Here is an 18,253-nt window from a genome sequence, read left to right as displayed (position 1 = left end):
TTATAGACTGTTTACTCTGACCACAGTTGACCGGGACTGGGTACGCTTCAGAGGCTGAATGTAGCTGGCACAAATTCAGGAGGTTGTTGTAGACACTTAAAGCTTTTAGGTGCTTGTTCCTGACCCACGATGGTACGTGGCCTTGTTTTAAATCCTCTAAACTTCATTTAACAACCAAGCCCCGTACATGACACACATGTCATTTTGAGCAGCTTGATCTGACACGTTTCTACCCTCCTTGATTAAAGCATTGATGGCCTCAGCTATCATCTCCTTCAAATGGATTGTCATTGCCTGATCTTCCTGTAGTTCGTGACCCTCTATGTCACTCACCTCCCCAGTATTTTCTTTAACTGGTCATTAAGGTATTCAACTGCAACGGCGCGTTGTCCACACTATTGACCAGTGTTATTATCTGAATGGTGACAGATAGGAAAAGGGGAGGTGCAACGAGACCTGGGTGTCATGGTACATCAGTCATTGAAAGTTGGCATGCAGATACAGCAGGCGGTGAAGAAGGCAAATGGCATGTTGGCCTTCATAGCTAGGGAATTTGAGTATAGGAGCAGGGAGGTCTTACTGCAGTTGTACAGGGCCTTGGTGAGGCCTCACCTGAAATATTGTGTTCAGTTTTAGTCTCCTAATCTGAGGAAGGATGTTCTTGCTATTGCGTGAGTGAAGCGAAGGTTCACCAGATTGATTCCTGGGATGGGACATATGAGGAGAGACTGGGCCGATTGGGCCTGTATTCACTGGAGTTTAGAAAGATGAGAGGGGATCTCATAGAAACGTATAAAATTCTGACGGGACTGGACAGGTTAGATGCAGGAAGAATGTTCCTGATGTTGGGGAAATCCAGAACCAGGGGTCTAAGGATAAGGGGTATACCATTTAGGACTGAGATGAGGAGAAACTTCTTCACTCAGAGAGTTGTTAACCTGTGGAATTCCCTGCCGCAGAGAGTTGTTGATGCCAGTTCATTGGATATATTCAAGAGGGAGTTAGATATGGCCCTTACGGCTAAAGGGATCAAGGGGTATGGAGAGAAAGCAGGAAAGGGGTACTGAGGTGAATGATCAGCCATGATCTTATTGAATGGTGGTGCAGGCTCGAAGGGCCGAATGGCCTACTCCTGCACCTACTTTCTATGTTTCTATGTTTTGATGTGATGTCCCTGTATTAAACGCCGTAGCCACATCATACATCAGTCCCCTTTTTCATCTCCCCCAGCCCGTCTGGCTGTTGCTTATCGGCTTGTACGCTTCCCCCTGACTTTCGTCCCGGTAATTATTCTGATAGAATTGCTTAAACATTTCTCTTAACAATCCCACATATAACTTTTCTGTTTCTGGCAGGCACCACCGGGGTAATTGTAACTCTGTTAAATTCAGAATAACTGACGCTGCTTCATAATACACAGTATGATACAACATTTTCCCTGTTGGGATTAACACCAGCCCATTCTTAGGCCCAGCTGTTGGAACAGGACATGGAACTTCTTGGTTTGGAATTTCCAGCATTTTAGGGAGAGGTTTTAATCTGCTCGTGATCAGATCGGTTGCTTTTGGAGGGTTCAAGGTCACACAGGAATCAAAACCCTGCGTCCAATTCATTCCAACCCAGAATCCTGCCACTGTATTTTAAGGACAATTGCCACACCTCCCCTGCACCTGTGGCTTGATCCAACCACACAAACATAAATTCCCTGTTCCTCCTTCCACCACTTGTCCCAACACAATTTCACCCCTCCTTTTGTTCCTGTGGTCCGCCCGCCTGTTTGGACTATTACCCAATTTCTCCCATTCTGTGGATGCATTAATTTTACTCCTGTCTGTTTTCCGTAACCACCACCATCCTCCCATGGGGGTACTTCCTTTACATTCCAGAAAACTCGTCTATCCTCTTTCACCCGTACCTTGCTGGTCGTGATGTTTACCCTTGGGCAGGACACTGATACCGCCCCAACTTTACCCTCGGTTTGTCTGGAGTACTTGGTCGAATTTGACCCTAACCACCCTGGCCGACTCCTAGTGTGAGCATAGGCGTTTGTGCCCTTGTTGCTCTGTCTGGCTCCCCCTTGAGTTACAGTGGGGCTGGCTCCTCCCATACACCCATGTGTAAGGAATGTCTCGGTGTCTCCCCGATCTCCCCACCCTGCTGTAATCAGGGCCATCCACACGCTCATCCATAACGTCCACCTCCTCTCGTACCCTTGGCTCGATTTGCTTCTATAAAGACAAAATGAAAGAATAACCCTGCTGTGTGAGGGGTGTCCTCTCACAGGTCATCCTTATACACATATGTACATTTACATGATTTAGATCACTGCTTTCCTCTTCCTTTATCCCGATGCCTTAGAGTGTGCTTTGACCTTTTGGATGTTGTAATCCTTCTGGTCCCTACCTGTGACGTCCAGAATGACTTAACAAAGGAGCCATCACCAGTGGCTTCTGTCTGAGGATATAAACCCTCGCATAGCCCATATTCCTAAATATTCTGTACAGGAGTTACAAGTGAACATGGAGTCCGAACATATCGTATAGGGAGTTGGGAATTCACTCGGGTGTGTGACCACATACGCTACGTCTGCCAGTTCGACCTACTGTGCACAAAGTGTTGGGGAGCTTTATGGCCTTTTCTATCCCTGCTTCAGGATCGTAAATCCCACAGCCTGTTTTTCTCTCTCCGTCCGTCACTGAACTAGACCCATCTACATAGATGTCCCTGCCTGTCGGATGTTCCCCTGCTCGGAATCCCACCTCTACATCCCACACTCCTTCCACTGAACACACGTGTGCTGCTCCGGGATAACCAGGTTCGGGGCTGGCTTTGGTTCTCCCAGCCTTTCTACCTTCAGGTCTAACTGAGTTAGCAACAATGTCCAGCGGGCAATCCTGTTACTGCTCACTGTCCCATCTTCATTCTACTGTCCAGTAAATTTGTGTCAGAGTGTGACAGGTCAGTAGAGTCATTGTAGCTAGCCCTGTGAGCAACCGAAAATGTTTTACTGCCCAAAGAGTTGCTAACAGATGTTGCCTGCACTTCGAAAAGCTCTTTTCTACTTCTGTGAGACCTCAGGAGACATAGGCCACCGGTCTCAGCTTGCCGTGTCGCTCCTGGAGTAACACTGCACTCAAGCTGTCCCCAGTCGCTGCTACCTCCAGACTAAAGTCCTGGTCCCCATTTACCGCTCCCAATGCTGGTGCTGTCTGTAACACCTCTTTTAAATGAATGAAAGTTTCCTGACAACTCTCACTCCATTCCCACTCTATTTCTTTTCTCAGACGTCTCAACAAAGGAGCTGCCATGACTGCATATCCCTCGATAAACTCCCTGCAGTAACCCATTATTCCCAGGAAAGACTTTACCCCAGACACGTCCTTAGGAACGGGTAGCTTGTGGACTGCCTTTCTCTTAGCTCCATCCATAGCTCTCTCTCCTGCTCTAATGGTCAATCCTATAACGTGCACTTCCTCTTAGTCGACTTGGGCTTTCTTCGGATTCACTTTAAAACCTGCTTCCTTTAACAAATTCAACAATTCACTCAATAATGACCCGTGGTGCTCTGCACTTTCGAAGAATAACAACAGGTCGTCTATGTTGTGTATGTGTAAAGCATGCACTCCCATGTTCCGCACCAGGGAGTGGATCCCCTGTAGTCCCAAGGGATCTCAGCATCCCTTGGAAGCACTGTATATAAGCCAGCCCTTAAGGCCTGTTCCTCACTCTGGAGTGTCTTAATAAAGACTGAGGTCACTGTTACTTTAACCTCCCTGTGTGCAGTCTCATCTGTGTCAGGAACTCAACAACTGGCGACGAGTATACGAATCCAACGCAAAGATGCAGCAAACTGTGGGCATCCTGGAGAAGTTATCAGAGGGTGAGGACTGGGAAGCCTATGTCGAACGGCTAGACCAGTACTTTGTAGCCAACGAGCTGGACGGAGAAGGAAGCGCTGCAAAAAGGAGAGCGGTCCTCCTCACAGTCTGCGGGGCACCGACCTACAGCCTCATAAAGAATCTTCTGGCTCTGGTGAAACCCACAGATAAGTCGTATGAAGAGCTGTGTACACTGGTTCGGGAGCATCTTAACCCGAGGGAGAGCGTGCTGATGACGAGGTATCAGTTCTACACGTGCCAGCGATCTGAAGGTCAGGAAGTGGCGCGCTACATCGCCGAGCTAAGACGACTTGCAGGGCAATGTGAGTTTGATGGCTATCTGGAGCAGATGCTCAGAGACTTTTTTGTACTGGGCATTGGCCACAAGACCATCCTACGAAAACTTTTGACTGTAGAGACACTGACCCTCAGTAAGGCCATTGCGATAGCACAGGCGTTTATGTCCACCAGTGATAACACCAAACAAATCTCTCAGCAGACAAGTGCTAGCAATCTTCATAAATTAACTGGAACTACGTTTGCGAGCAGAAATGTACAGGGCAGAAACCACGAGTCTGCAACTGCCAGCAGGCCTCAGGTGACCCAGATGACTCAGAGTCCGCAACAAAGGATGAATGCAAGGCAATTCACACCTTGTTGGCATTGTGGAGGCTTCCATTCAGCTTATTCATGCCGCTTCAAAGGGTATGTTTGCAAGAGCTGTGGAACAATGGGGCACCTCTAACGAGCTTGCAGACGAGCTGCAAGCTCTGCAAAACCTGCTAACCTGCAGAGGGAGATCGGTTCATGGTGGATCAAAGCAATTTCGAGCCTCAGAGAGAGGAGGCAGATGCTGAAGTACATGGGGTGCACACATTTTCGCCGAAATGTCCACTTATAATGCTAAATGTAAAATTGAATGGCTTACCCGTAGCCATGGAACTGGACACTGGCGCTAGCCAATCCATCATGAGCAAATAGATGTTTGAGAGACTGTGGTGCAACAAGGCACTCAGACCAGCCCTGAGCTCCATCCACACGAAACTGAGAATGTACACCAAAGAGCTTATCACTGTCCTGGGCAGCGCCATGATCAAGGTCACCTACGAGGGCATGATGCACGAACTGCCACTCTGGATTGTCCCAGGCGATGGCCCCACACTGCTTGGAAGGAGCTGGTTGGGCAAAATCCGCTAGAACTGGGATGACATCCGAGCACTATCACATGTTGATGAGGCCTCATGTACCCAGGTTCTTAACAAATTTCCTTCCCTTTTTGAGCCTGGCATTGGAAACTTTTCCGGGGTGAAGGTGCAGATCCACTTGGTCCCAGAGGCACGACCCATTCACCACAAGGCGCGAGTGGTACCTCACATGATGAGGGAGAGAGTGGAAATCGAGCTGGATAGGCTGCAACACGAGGACATCATCTCCCCAGTGGAATTCAGCGAGTGGGCCAGCCCGATTGTTCCAGTACTCAAAAGTGATGGCACGGTCAGGATTTGCAGCGATTATAAAGTAACTATTAATCGTTTCTTGCTACAGGACTAAGACCCGCTACCTAAGGCAGACGACCTATTTGCGATGCTGGCAGGAGGCAAGACGTTCACCAAGCTCGACCTGACTTCAGCCTACATGACACAGGAGCTGGAGAAGTCTTCGAAGGGCCTCACCTGCATCAACACGCACAAGGGACTGTTCATCTACAACAGATGCCCGTTTGGAATTCGTTCGGCTGCAGCGATCTTCCAGAGAAAAATGAAGAGCCTACTCAAGTCGGTACCACGCACGGTGGTTTTTCAGGATGACATATTGGTCACGGGTCGGGACACCGCTGAGCATCTACAAAACCTGGAGGAGGTCCTCCAGCGACTGGATCGTGTAGGGCTGCAGCTGAAGAGGACAAAATGTGTCTTCATGGCAACAGAAGTGGAGTTTTTGAGGAGAAAAATCGCGGCGGACGGCATTCGGCCCACAGACGCCAAGACAGAGGCTATCAGGAACGCGCCCAGGCCACAGAACGTCACGGAGCTGCCGTCGTTCCTGGGACTTCTCAACTATTTTGGTAACTTCCTACCAGGGCTAAGCACCCTCTTAGAGCTCCTACACATGTTATTGCGTAAAGGTGAGAACTGGGTATGGGGAAAAAAAACAAGTAATTGCTTTTGAGAAAGCCAGAAACATTTTATGCTCCAACAAGCTGCTTGTATTGTATAACCCGTGTAAAAGACTTGTGCTAGCATGTGATGCGTTGTCGTACAGAGTCGGGTGTGTATTACAACAAGCTAATGTTGCGGGGAAGTTGCAATCTGTCGCCTATGCCTCCAGGAGCTTGTCTAAGGCTGAGAGGGCCGACAGCATAATTGAGAAAGGGGCATTAGCGTGTGTGTTCAGGGTAAAGAAAATGCATCAGTACCTGTTTGGCCTCAAATTTGAGCTGGAAACCGATCATAAGTCCCTCATATCCCTGTTAGCTGATAAATACTAATGCCTTAGCCCGCATACAAAGGTGGGCACTCGCGCTATCAGCGTATAACTATACCATCCGCCACAGGCCAGGCACCGAGAACTGTGTGGATGCTCTCAGTCGGCTACCATTGCCCACCACGGGGGTGGAAATGGCGCAGCCTGCAAACTTGTTGATGGTGGAGCAGCCCGCAGACTTGTTGATGGTCATGGAAGCATTTGAAAATGATAAATCACCTGTCACGGCCTGCCAGATTAGGACTTGGACCAGCCAAGATCCTCTGCTGTCCCTAGTACACTGCATGGGAGCTGGACCAGCATCCCCGTTGAAATGCAAGAGCTAATCAAGCCGTTCCAGCGGCGAAAGGACGAGCTTTCCATTCAGGCAGACTGCCTGTTGTGGGGTAACCACGTAGTGCTACCCAAAAAGGGCAGGGAGACGTTCATCTCGGATATCCACAGCACACACCCGGGTATAGTAATGATGAAAGTGATAGCCAGATCCCACGTATGGTTGCTCGGTATCGACTCTGACTTAGAGTCCTGTGTACAGTTGAGTAACGTGCCCAGAGAGGCACCACGAAGTTTGTGGTGCTGGCCCTCCAGACCATGGTCAAGGATCCATGTCGACTATGTGGGCCCGTTTCTCGGTAAAATGTTCCTGGTGGTGGTGGATGCTTTTTCAAAATGGATTGAATGTGAAATAATGTCGGTAAGCACCGTCACCGCCACCATTGAAAGCCTGAGGGCCATGTTTGCCACCCACGGCCTGATATACTGGTCAGTGACAACGGGCCATGTTTCACCAGTGCCGAATTTAAAGAATTCATGACCCGCAATGGGATCAAACATGTCACCTCGGCCCTGTTTAAACCAGCCTCCAATGGGCAGGCAGAGCGGGCAGTACAAACCATCAAACAGAGCCTTAAACGAGTCACAGAAGGCTCACTCCAAACCCGCCTGTCCCGAGTACTGCTCAGCTACCGCACGAGACCCCACTCACTCACAGGGGTGCCCCCGGCTGAGCTACTCATGAAAAGGACACTTAAAACCAGACTCTCGCTGGTTCACCCCAACCTGCATGATCAGGTAGAGAGCAGGCGGCAGCAACAAAATGTAAACGATGGTCGCACCACTGTGTCACGGGAAATTGATCTGAATGACCCTGTGTATGTGCTAACCTATGGACATGGTCCCAAGTGGATCGCGGGCATGGTGATAGCTAAAGAAGGGAGTAGGGTGTTTGTAGTCTAACTAGACAATAGACAAATTTGCAGAAAGCACCTGGACCAAACGAGGCTGCGGTTCACAGACTGCCCTGAACAACCCACAGCAGACACCACCTTTTTCGAGCCCACAATACACACCCAAAGGATCAACGACACCACGCCGGACCAGGAAATCGAACCCATCACGCCCAGCAGCCTAGCAAGGCCAGGCTCACCTAGCAGCCCTGCAGGGCCAACAACACGCCAGCCCAGCGAGGGCACAGCCAACACACCAGAACAGACATTTGTACCGAGGCGGTCCACCAGGGAAAGAAAGGCTCCCGACCGCATTACCTTGTAAATAGTTTTCACTTTGACTTTGGGGGGGAGTGATGTTGTGAAGCTGTAAAGTATGCACTCCCATGTTCTGCCACCAGGGAGTACATCCCCTGAAGTCCCAAGGGATCCCAGCATCTCTTGGGAGCACTGTATTTCAGCCGGCCCCTGAGGCCTGTTCCTCACTCTGGAGTGTCTTAATAAAGACTGAGGCCACTGTTACTTTAACCTCCGTGTGTGCAGTCTCATCTGTGTCAGGAACTCAACAGTCTACATATTGGACCAACCGATCCGGCTGACTAAAACCTTCTAGTGCCTTGGCCATGATCTGCTGAAAGATTGAGAGACTGTTGTGAAACCCTTGTGAAAGACATGTCCACGTGTACTGCTGACCCTTAAAGGTAAAGGCAAATTTATACTGGTCCTCCCGTCTCAGGGGAATGGACCAAAACCCGTTTGAAATGTCCAGCATGGTGAAAGTTGTGGCCGCAGGGATACTCCCTATCAAATCCGCTACCACTGCTACCGTGGGTGCACAGGCTGGAATATTTTTATTCGGTAATCTACCGTGGCCCTCCATGAGTTATCAGGCTTCTTTACCGGCCATAGAGGTGAATTTACATGCGTGGCTATGGTCCTCAACACACCTTGATCCACCAGGGAATTTGTAGCAGTTTCCAAATCCCTTTCTGCTTCCCGGGGAAAATTACACTGTTTCTGGGGCCGTGTCATCGGGACCCGTCTATCTTCACCTCTACCCCAGTTACTCTCCAGCAATCATGCTTGTGTGTTGCAAATGCATCTATATTCTCCCGTACATGTCCTTGATACCTGGCTGGAATGTTATCGACTAATCTTTCTAAGTCATAACTCCCTTTCGGCTTCATCGTACAGGTGTTGCCTTTATCTGTACTGTCCCTGGGAGTCGCTATGATCTCATCTATCCTATGTGCATCAACTGCCCTCCATAGACAATTGCTCATCATATCCACTATGGTGTGGTGGGCCAACATGTAGTCGGCCCCGAAAACTCCCATTAAAATGCACTCCCACTTTGTTGTATTAGGTCTTAATTCTATGCTCAAGGGTTTTGACACTGCCCCAACCCATCAAGCCTGCCAGTATAAATGGGACCCTGCTCGACCACAGGGAAGTGGTCGGATTTGGTGAGTGGACAACCGTACCAGAGGCTCCTATATCTACCAAATACCTTCTCCTAACGGCTTCCACCTATACATCTACACATGGCCTGCCCCACTCATCATATATGAGCGGACACAGGTATTCTGGCTGGACACACCGTCACAGTGGGGGTGTTGACGCATTGGGTCCTTTTTCGCCCACTGCAGAGTTCAGCTTTCCTCCTCCTGTGCCCATAACCTGCTGTAATGCAGCCACTAAAATCTGTGTTGGGTCATCGGCTACCTTCCTTGGCCCTTCTCTGCCTCAGCACCCTTGCAATCTGGCTTCCCTCCTCTCGGGAGCCTATAATCCTTGCTCCAGTGTCCCAACTTCCCACAGTTAAAACACCCTCTGGATCGACCCGCATTACCTTCCTCTTGTCTCCATTCTCTCTTTGCACTAACATCTCCTCTAAATTCATGCACTTTCTCTTTTGGTTTCTCCTCTTCCCCTTGTCTGGACTTAAATGCTAGTGTTAACCTTCTCAACACCCCTGCCTCAGTATTTTGGAGATCATCTGGGTCAAACACGCTTCAACCTTTGCTCTGAGCCGTGGTAAACATAAGCACATAAGAATTAGGAACAGGAGTAGGCCATCTAGCCCCTCGAGCCTGCTCCGCCATTCAACAAGATCATGGATGATCTGGCCGTGGACTCAGCTCCACTTACCCGCCCGCTCCCCATAACCCTTAATTCCCTTATTGGTTAAAAATCTATCTATCTGTGATTTGAATACATTCAATGAGCTAGCCTCAACTGTTTCCGTGGGCAGAGAATTCCACAGATTCACAACCCTCTGGGAGAAGAAATTCCTTCTCAACTCGGTTTTAAATTGGCTCCCCCGTATTTTGAGGCTGTGCCCCCCAGTTCTAGTCTCCCCGACCAGTGGAAACAACCTCTCTGCCTCTATCTTGTCTATCCCTTTCATTATTTTAAATGTTTCTATAAGATCACCCCTCATCCTTCTGAACTCCAACGAGTAAAGACCCAGTCTACTCAATCTATCATCATAAGGTAACCCCCTCATCTCCGGAATCAGCCTAGTGAATCGTCTCTGTACCCCCTCTAAAGCCAGTATATCCTTCCTTAAGTAAGGTGACCAAAACTGCACGCAGTACTCCAGGTGCGGCCTCACCAATACCCTGTACAGTTGCAGAAGGACCTCCCTGCTTTTGTACTCCATCCCTCTCGCAATGAAGGCCAACATTCCATTCGCCTTCCTGATTACCTGCTGCACCTGCAAACTAACTTTTTGGGATTCATGCACAAGGATCCCCAGGTCCCTCTGCACCGCAGCATGTTGTAATTTCTCCCCATTCAAATAATATTCCTTTTTCTGTTTTTTTTCCCCAAGGTGGATGACCTCACACTTTCCGACATTGTATTCCATCTGCCAAACCTTAGCCCATTCGCTTAACCTATCTAAATCTCTTTGCAGCCTCTCTGTGTCCTCTTTTGTTGCTTTAAACATCAGATTTCACACACACACACACTCGGTTGTAGTTTTAAATTGACTCCAGAATGTTGTATCCAGCTGCTGGTATTGTTGACAATATCAATCCTAACCCAACTGACTGGAAATCTGAAATAAAAACAGATAATGCTGGAAATACTCAGCAGGTCAAACAGTATCTGTGGCGAGAGTAGTTTCAGGACTGCTTTCTTGCTTTTTTTCATTTCATTGCTTTAAACGACAGATTACACACACTCAGTTGTAGTAATGGCAGGATCAGGTCTTTATTAAAACTTCATACTACACAAAAACCAGTATAAAAGTTACTGAGACATAGACTTCACAAAACCAGTGCATGCTCCCTGCTGGTGAGACACACATGTTCTGTTTTCCCGTGTGTCTCTGCTGAAACAGTGTTCGCTCACAACTCTTACTCAAAATGAGGTCTTTGAACTCTATACTCCATACATACTATCAATAAATCATGGTACATCAAAAGTCCATACAGATACTGACAGACTGACGATGTAAAATAAACACCCAGCCACCCAACCTCTTGAAATTAGTTTATTGCCACAATCCACTCTTATGAATTTTATTACTGTAACACAGGTGACCAAATTGACACATTCGAATGACTTTCCTGTGGAGACCTCCTCTGCTTTAATTTAAACTTCATTTTACAATCCATGCTCATCAGAAAAGCTGCTTGAACTTTTAACCCTGCATGTGTCATCTCAGACTGCGCTGAAGCGAGGTATTCGGTAAATACGGGCTTTCGTTCCCATGTGACCGTTCACCAGAACAAAAATCTATTGATCTCAGTCTTGAAAATTTCAACTGGCCCAGCAACCACTGCTGTTTGGGGAACGAGTTTCAGATTTCCATTATCATTTACATGGAAAAGTGTTGTGATTTTATTCCTAACTGGCCACACTCCCATTTTTTTAATGTTTTGGATTTCCCCAAATAGTTGCTCTGTAAATACCCTATTGAACCTGTTATGTATGCATGTCAATGATGTACTGTAACACTAAACCTGAATGTACTTTCACCCTGTATATACCATACCCGTATACCAGAGGGTGCTGCTGCTGGACACCCAAGGGGCACCTGTACACTGCAGGTAACCCAGTATAAAAGGGAGCTCACCTCTTGGTGTCCTCACTCTAGGAGCTGCAATAAAGGACTACAGTCTGTACAATTCAACTGCCATATCCCTGGCCTTGTGGAGTTATTAAGAGAGTGTTTGTATACACAATAGAATTCTTTTTATCATTTTAAACATTCAATCAGATGACCTCTAAACCTACCAAACCCAAGTCAATTATATGCAACCTGGTGTCATAATTTAAGTTTAAGCCCGGATATAATTCTGGCATAGTGGACAAAAAGCAGGAAACTATAGACCAGTTAGCCTAACATCTGTGGTTGGGAAAATGTCAGAGTCCATTATTAAAGAAGCAGTAGCAGGACATTTGGAAAAGCAAAATTCGGTCAGGCAGAGTCAGCATGGATTTATGAAGGGGAAGTCATGTTTGACAAATTTGCTGGAATTCTTTGAGGATGTAACGAGCAGAGTGGATAAGGAGGGGAACCAGTGGATGTGGTGTATTTGGACTTCCAGAAGGCATTTGACAAGGTGCCACATAAAAGGTGCCACATAAAAGGTTACTGCACAAGATAAAAGTTCACGGGGTTGGGGGTAATATATTAGCATGGATAGAGGATTGGCTAACAGAAAACAGAGAGTCGGGATAAATGGTTCATTCTCTGGTTGGCAACCAGTAACTAGTGGCGTGCCGCAGGGATCAGTGCTTGGACCCCAACTATTTACAATCTATATTATCGACTTGGAAGAAGAGACTGAGTGTAACGTAGCCAAGTTTGCTGACGATACAAAGATGGGAGGAAAAGCAATGTGTGAGGAGGACACAAAAAATCTGCAAAAGGACATAGACAGGCTGAGTGAGTTGGCAAAAATTTGGCAGATGGAATATTTCATTCCAGGGATGGCTGGACTGTCATATGAGGAGAGACTGGGCCTTTATTCACTGGAGTTTAGAAGGATGAGAGGGGATCTCATAGAAACGTATAAGATTCTGACGGGACTGGACACGTTAGACGCGGGAAGAATGTTCCCGATGTTGGGGAAGTCCAGAACCTGGGAACATAGTCTTAGGATAAGGGGTAGGCCATTTAGGACTGAGATGAGGAGAAACTTTTTCACTCAGAGAGTTGTTAACCTGTGGAATTTCCTGCCGCAGAGAGTTGTTGATGCCAGTTCATTGGATATATTCAAGAGGGTTAGATATGGCCCTTACAGCTAAGGGGATCAAGGGGTATGGAGAGAAAGCAGGAAAAGGGTACTGAGGGAATGATCAGCCATGATCTTATTGAATGGCGGTGCAGGTTCGAAGGGCCAAATGGCCTACTCCTGCACCTATTTTCTATGTTTCTATAATGTTCCAAAGTGTGAAGTCATGCACTTTGGCAGAAAAAAAATCAAAGAGCAAGTTATTATTTAAATGGAGAGAGATTGCAAGTGCTGCAGTACAATGGGACCTGGGGGTACTTGTGCATGAAACACAAAAGGTTAGTATGCAGGTACAGCAAGTGATCAGGAAGGCCAATGGAATCTTGGCCTTTATCGCAAAGGGGATGGAATATAAAAGCAGGGCAGTCTTGCCACAGTTGTACAGGGTATTGGTGAGGCCACACCTGGAACACTGCGTGCAGTTTTGGTTTCCATATTTATGAAATGATATACTTGCTTTGGAGGCAGTTCAGAGAAGGTTCACAAGGTTGATTCCGGAGATGAGTGGGTTGCCTTATGAGGAAACGTTGAGTAGGTTGGGCATCTACTCATTGGAATTCAGAAGAATGAGAGGTGATCTTATTGAAACGTATAAGATTATGAGGGGGCTTGACAAGATGGATGCAGAGAGGATGTTTCCACTGATAGGGGAGACTAGAACTAGAGGGCATGGTCTTAGAATAAGGGACCGCCCATTTAAAACTGAGATTAGGATAAATTTCTTCTGAGGGTTGTAAATCTGTGGAACTCACTCAGAGAGCTGTGGAAGCTGGGACATTGAATAAATTTAACACAGAAATAGACAGTTTCTTAGACGATAAGGGAATAAGGGGTTATGGAGAGCAGGCAGGGAAGTGGACCTGAATCCATGATTGGATCAGCCATGATCGTAATAAATGGCAGAGTAGGCTCGAGGGGCCGTGTGGCCTACTCTTCTCCTATTTCTTATGTTTTTATACCTAGGGGGTCACAGAATAAGGGGTCAGCCATTTAGGACTGAGATGTGGAGAAATGTCTTCACTTAAAGGATTGTGAATCGTTGGAATTCTCTACCCCAGAGAGCTGTGGATGCTCAGTCGTTGAGTATATTCAAGACAGAGATGGATAGATTATTGGATACTAAAAGAACCAAGGGATCAAGGGATATGGGGATAGGGCGGGAAGGTGGAGTTGAGATAGAAGATCAGCCATGATCTTATTGAATGGCGGAGCAGACTCGAGGGACCAAATGGCCTACTCCTGCTCCTATTCCTTATGTTCTTAATTTCAGCATGCTTGCCTCACCAGTGGGTAAGTGGGGGGGGGGGGGGCGGAGGGGTGGGGTGAAGGACAGCACAAGCAAGGCCGAGTGCATCCGGGAGGAGCGCCATGCTGAATAAAGGACTGATTTTTGAAATCAGAACATTTTGAAGCCTAATTTCCCAGAACCGTAATGCATACATGACTACCCAAAATTTTCCCTGTGTCCCAAGTTGCTGTCCTATACTTCCTCAGGTACTCCTCCTATCCCTCTGCTTCACAATCTTTGTTTAGCCCGGTGTCTCTTTTGGCTGTAGCCCTGGCCGTGCTAGGACCTGTCTATTACACTGCTCCCAGAGGTGATTGTTACAATTCAAGCTCACCCCAGCTATTTTTGTGTTTTCATTTCCAGCACAAAAGTCTGCTCTCCTTTGACCAGTTCTTCTTTCCTATGAACTGAAACATCACGTAATGAAGCAAGTAATCTGGGCAGGCACTCTTTCACTGAACTCTTTCACTGCACTTACTGGAAGAGTGAGAACCTCATTGCATAGCCCACTAACATCCTTATTTGCCACAATCAACCTTCACTAATCTGGACAAAACAAGCCACAAAAATCATGTTGGGAAAAACAAGTTGAAGATAGCACAGAGGCAAGTGAGTGTGTCCTGGGCATCACTACAGCACTACCCCTAACCCCCCTCCAAATATAATCTGGCTGAGAATGGAAGTAAAGACCTACCTCACAACCTCTATGTTGCTTACCATTCGAACACCCTCAGAAGAGACCAGCAGAGTATCAGAAGCACCTCACTGACACTCTAACACTCAGCTTTGTGTCACTACGGCACAGCCTCCGTGAAGACTTACCTCCGATCCAGAGCTGGCACCAAATGATCGTCAATTGTTGGTAGCAGAACACAGGAAGCGAGACACTGACGGAAAGGGAGAGGTGGCCAGGGCAGTGGGGAAGGATACTTCAAGCTGTGATTTTGCTATGTGCTCATTCCTGGACAATCTCAACACACTCACTTGATTAAGGACATTAGCAGTTACCTTGGCTCCCCACATTGGACTGTCTGAGTTAGTGTGCGAGTTAACTAATTAAATAATGCAAAATGCTGAAGGGTGAATGATCCAGTGTTTGCTGATTCTGGATAAGAATTCCAGTTTAAACACTGGACTGTATTTCACGCTTTTCCCCCCATTGTGAATAGAACTACAAATGTTCCTTTTGTTATTTATGTTGCACCAGTCCTCACTCCGTGCCTGGGTTCTGTATTTGAGAATTCTCTGCTCAAAGCAGCAGTGTGGGGTCCAAGGAAACCAGCGAAAGCATTCCAGTAATAACCACATTTCTAGTATGGCTTTCAGGGCTGGTTCAAGATGTTGGAGTGAGGGGTCCTTGAGGGTTGCTGTGTAGCAACTACACTCTTGGACTGTACTATTTGAGTATTGAAGATGTTGGCTATTATTCCAGGGGACATATCCCGAAAATTCAAAGTGGTGCAATCCAAGGTCAATTGAAGTATTCCTATGTTACTCTATCTCTGTTGATATATAGTCCCCTTTCTCTCTTGTTTTCTCGGGTATCTGCTATTCATTCCCTCTTTCTTTGCATTTCCCTGCTACCCTCTTCTATTTCTCTTACTCGGTGTTAATCCCTCCTTTCCTCTGCGGCAGTTACTTTATTCCCCTCTCCTTTACTCCCTTTCAATCGGACTATTACTCTTCGACTGATCCTTGTGCTTCTTCTATTATTCCAGCAACCTTGAGTCCTTTCCAACTGTTCGTGATCTTCCAGCGATCCATCCCAGCTCCCAAAAGTGCCCATACCATGCCAGACACACACACCTCCAGTCCCTGAAGAGCTGATCAATCTGCTGTACAAAATGCCCATTGGGCCCTTGAAAAGCTCATCAGTGCGTTGTACAAGTTGTTTATCCTCTTCTGACCCTGGATTGGTTCGTTAGTACGCCTTTAGCAGCTTAGCAACAGCAAAATATACAATAGGGCTGGGCAGAAGTTGTCATGTCAGGGCTCCTATGACTACAGGATTCACAGTGCCTTAAAGGGCCATTTAGTAAAACACAGCTCCTAGCTACAGCAGGCCAGAAACAGATGTGGTTAACGGGAAGATAGAGCGAGAAAGGCTGCTTATTGTAAATAATCTACTATTGCAACTGTTAGTGTTTTCTAAAACATCATATTGTGGTGGCAAACTAACAAAACTTGACTAAAGTAGCAGGTTTAGCATTATGTTCAGAAACCTAGCTATATCGACATCAAGTAGGCGGTTCATGTAGACAGAATAATAAATTACAGAGAGGCAATCTATTGCTCAGCTGGTTGTAGATCAACTTGGACTCCAACACTATTTTACTAATACGAAAGGTGGTAGCGTTCACTAACACTATAGGGGATTTTTAGTTGGAGAGTAAGCAACACTAATTCAGGTTAGTTCATTCTCTGTGTAAAGCTTTGAAGAAAGCCAAAATGACATGTGTCCAGGATCTGCGACCACAACAGCTCGGATAAAAAACAAAACTAATTGTTCTTGAATCGTGTAATAAAATCTTCAATTGTATCAACGTCGCTGCTGGACTGCTAGTTCACCTTCGGTCCCAAGTTTTTTATAACCATTATCTGTGAGATAAATTACTGGTCATTAACTATGAAATAAACATCATACAGAAAGAATGATTATGGTATTAGGTGCGTTACAAAGTACAGTTAGAGACAATTGCAGTAAGGACAGGCACCTCACTAACTTGACTCTGGTGGTTGCTGGGAGCACGGACAAAGGTTTGCAGGAAGTGTATCTGCACACCAATGAGCAGCTTGCAGATTTCCCATATTCAAACGCATCCTCCAGCAATGCTCGTCCAGCAGAGGATTGTTAACTCTGCTATTGACCTTCCATAGAAAAAAAAGGTGCAGGAGCAGACCATTCGGCCCTTCGAGCCTGTACCGCCATGTACAAGGAACAGAGTTCCAGGCAATAACATTTATCTAGGAGAATGTTCTATGAGCCCATGAGTCTTCTAATGTGGATAGTCTGTGCAGACGTATAGGACAAAACTCTACTCCCCGCCTGATTTTTCCCTTTCCATTGACCTGGCAGGCTGTGTAACGAGCAGCCGCTCAGATACCGCCAGTTTTACGGCCTGCTGAAGCTGAAAGCTGGTCCCATTGTGTGTTACTGGTATAAATATAGAACTCAGACTTTGGCACAAGCCACACTGGAGGGCTATAAAGTCCTTCTCTTAGAGAGAGGCATGGCAGTTGGCCAACCTTCCCCCTCCAGTGTGAAATGTGAACTGTGACAGGGAATATACCATCAGAGTATATTCAATTAGTCAGCATGACATTAAATAGTAGAGTCCAAAAGTAAAAAATGATTTCTCTAAAGATAAAGAAATATTTTGTAGAACACCAAGAGTCAATGGTGAAAGTCAGGCCAAGGTTTCTTTTCATTTGTTTATTTTAGTATTAATATTTAACATTTACTTTCTTCTCTCAGGTTTTCAATGCTGAAGTTAACCAGTGTATTCACCCACTGCCCAAGCTATCTGCATCAACCTACAGTGTCACCACTTATTTAGTTTTCAGATGGTAAGTTTATAAGAATCAAAGAGTCACCACCAATTTGGGATGGCATCCTGCAGGTTATTGCTGAAGACAACCAGCAGAGCAGAGATAAGTATCCTTAATGTAGGAACCCTGTGTAAGAATTGCAGTAAGGTAAGAAATGCTCAACCATCATGACCTGCTTTTGTCCTGAGTTATTACATTTGTCAAGCGAGGTCCCCCATCAAAGATTGGGCAATGTGTGAAGGTTTACTGTACAGGATAGCCTTTGCCATAACGTTGAGTCTAGATCATGACCAGTGTAGTACTAATTTATACATCTCCGGCTCGTAGCTGCAGTTCCTGGTCGGTGTTGAATTCGTTGATCTCAGGCAGGTCAGGAATTGGAGCACTACAATTGGTCGCTGCACCTTCAGGCTAGAGAGTAGAGAAATCAGCGAGGGTATCTGTTTCATTGTACATAAACAACGATAGGATCAGGGTCCTCTGTGATGCCTTTCAGGAGAGGGGGTGAGGAGGGGGAAATTGGTAAAGAAAGGTAAGAATTGATAAAGATGGGCATAGCTCATTGGTTCTGTTTCA

Source organism: Pristiophorus japonicus, chromosome 18 (assembly GCF_044704955.1).
Source record: "Pristiophorus japonicus isolate sPriJap1 chromosome 18, sPriJap1.hap1, whole genome shotgun sequence".
NCBI lineage: Eukaryota > Metazoa > Chordata > Chondrichthyes > Pristiophoridae > Pristiophorus > Pristiophorus japonicus.
This window is presented reverse-complemented; position numbering follows the sequence as displayed.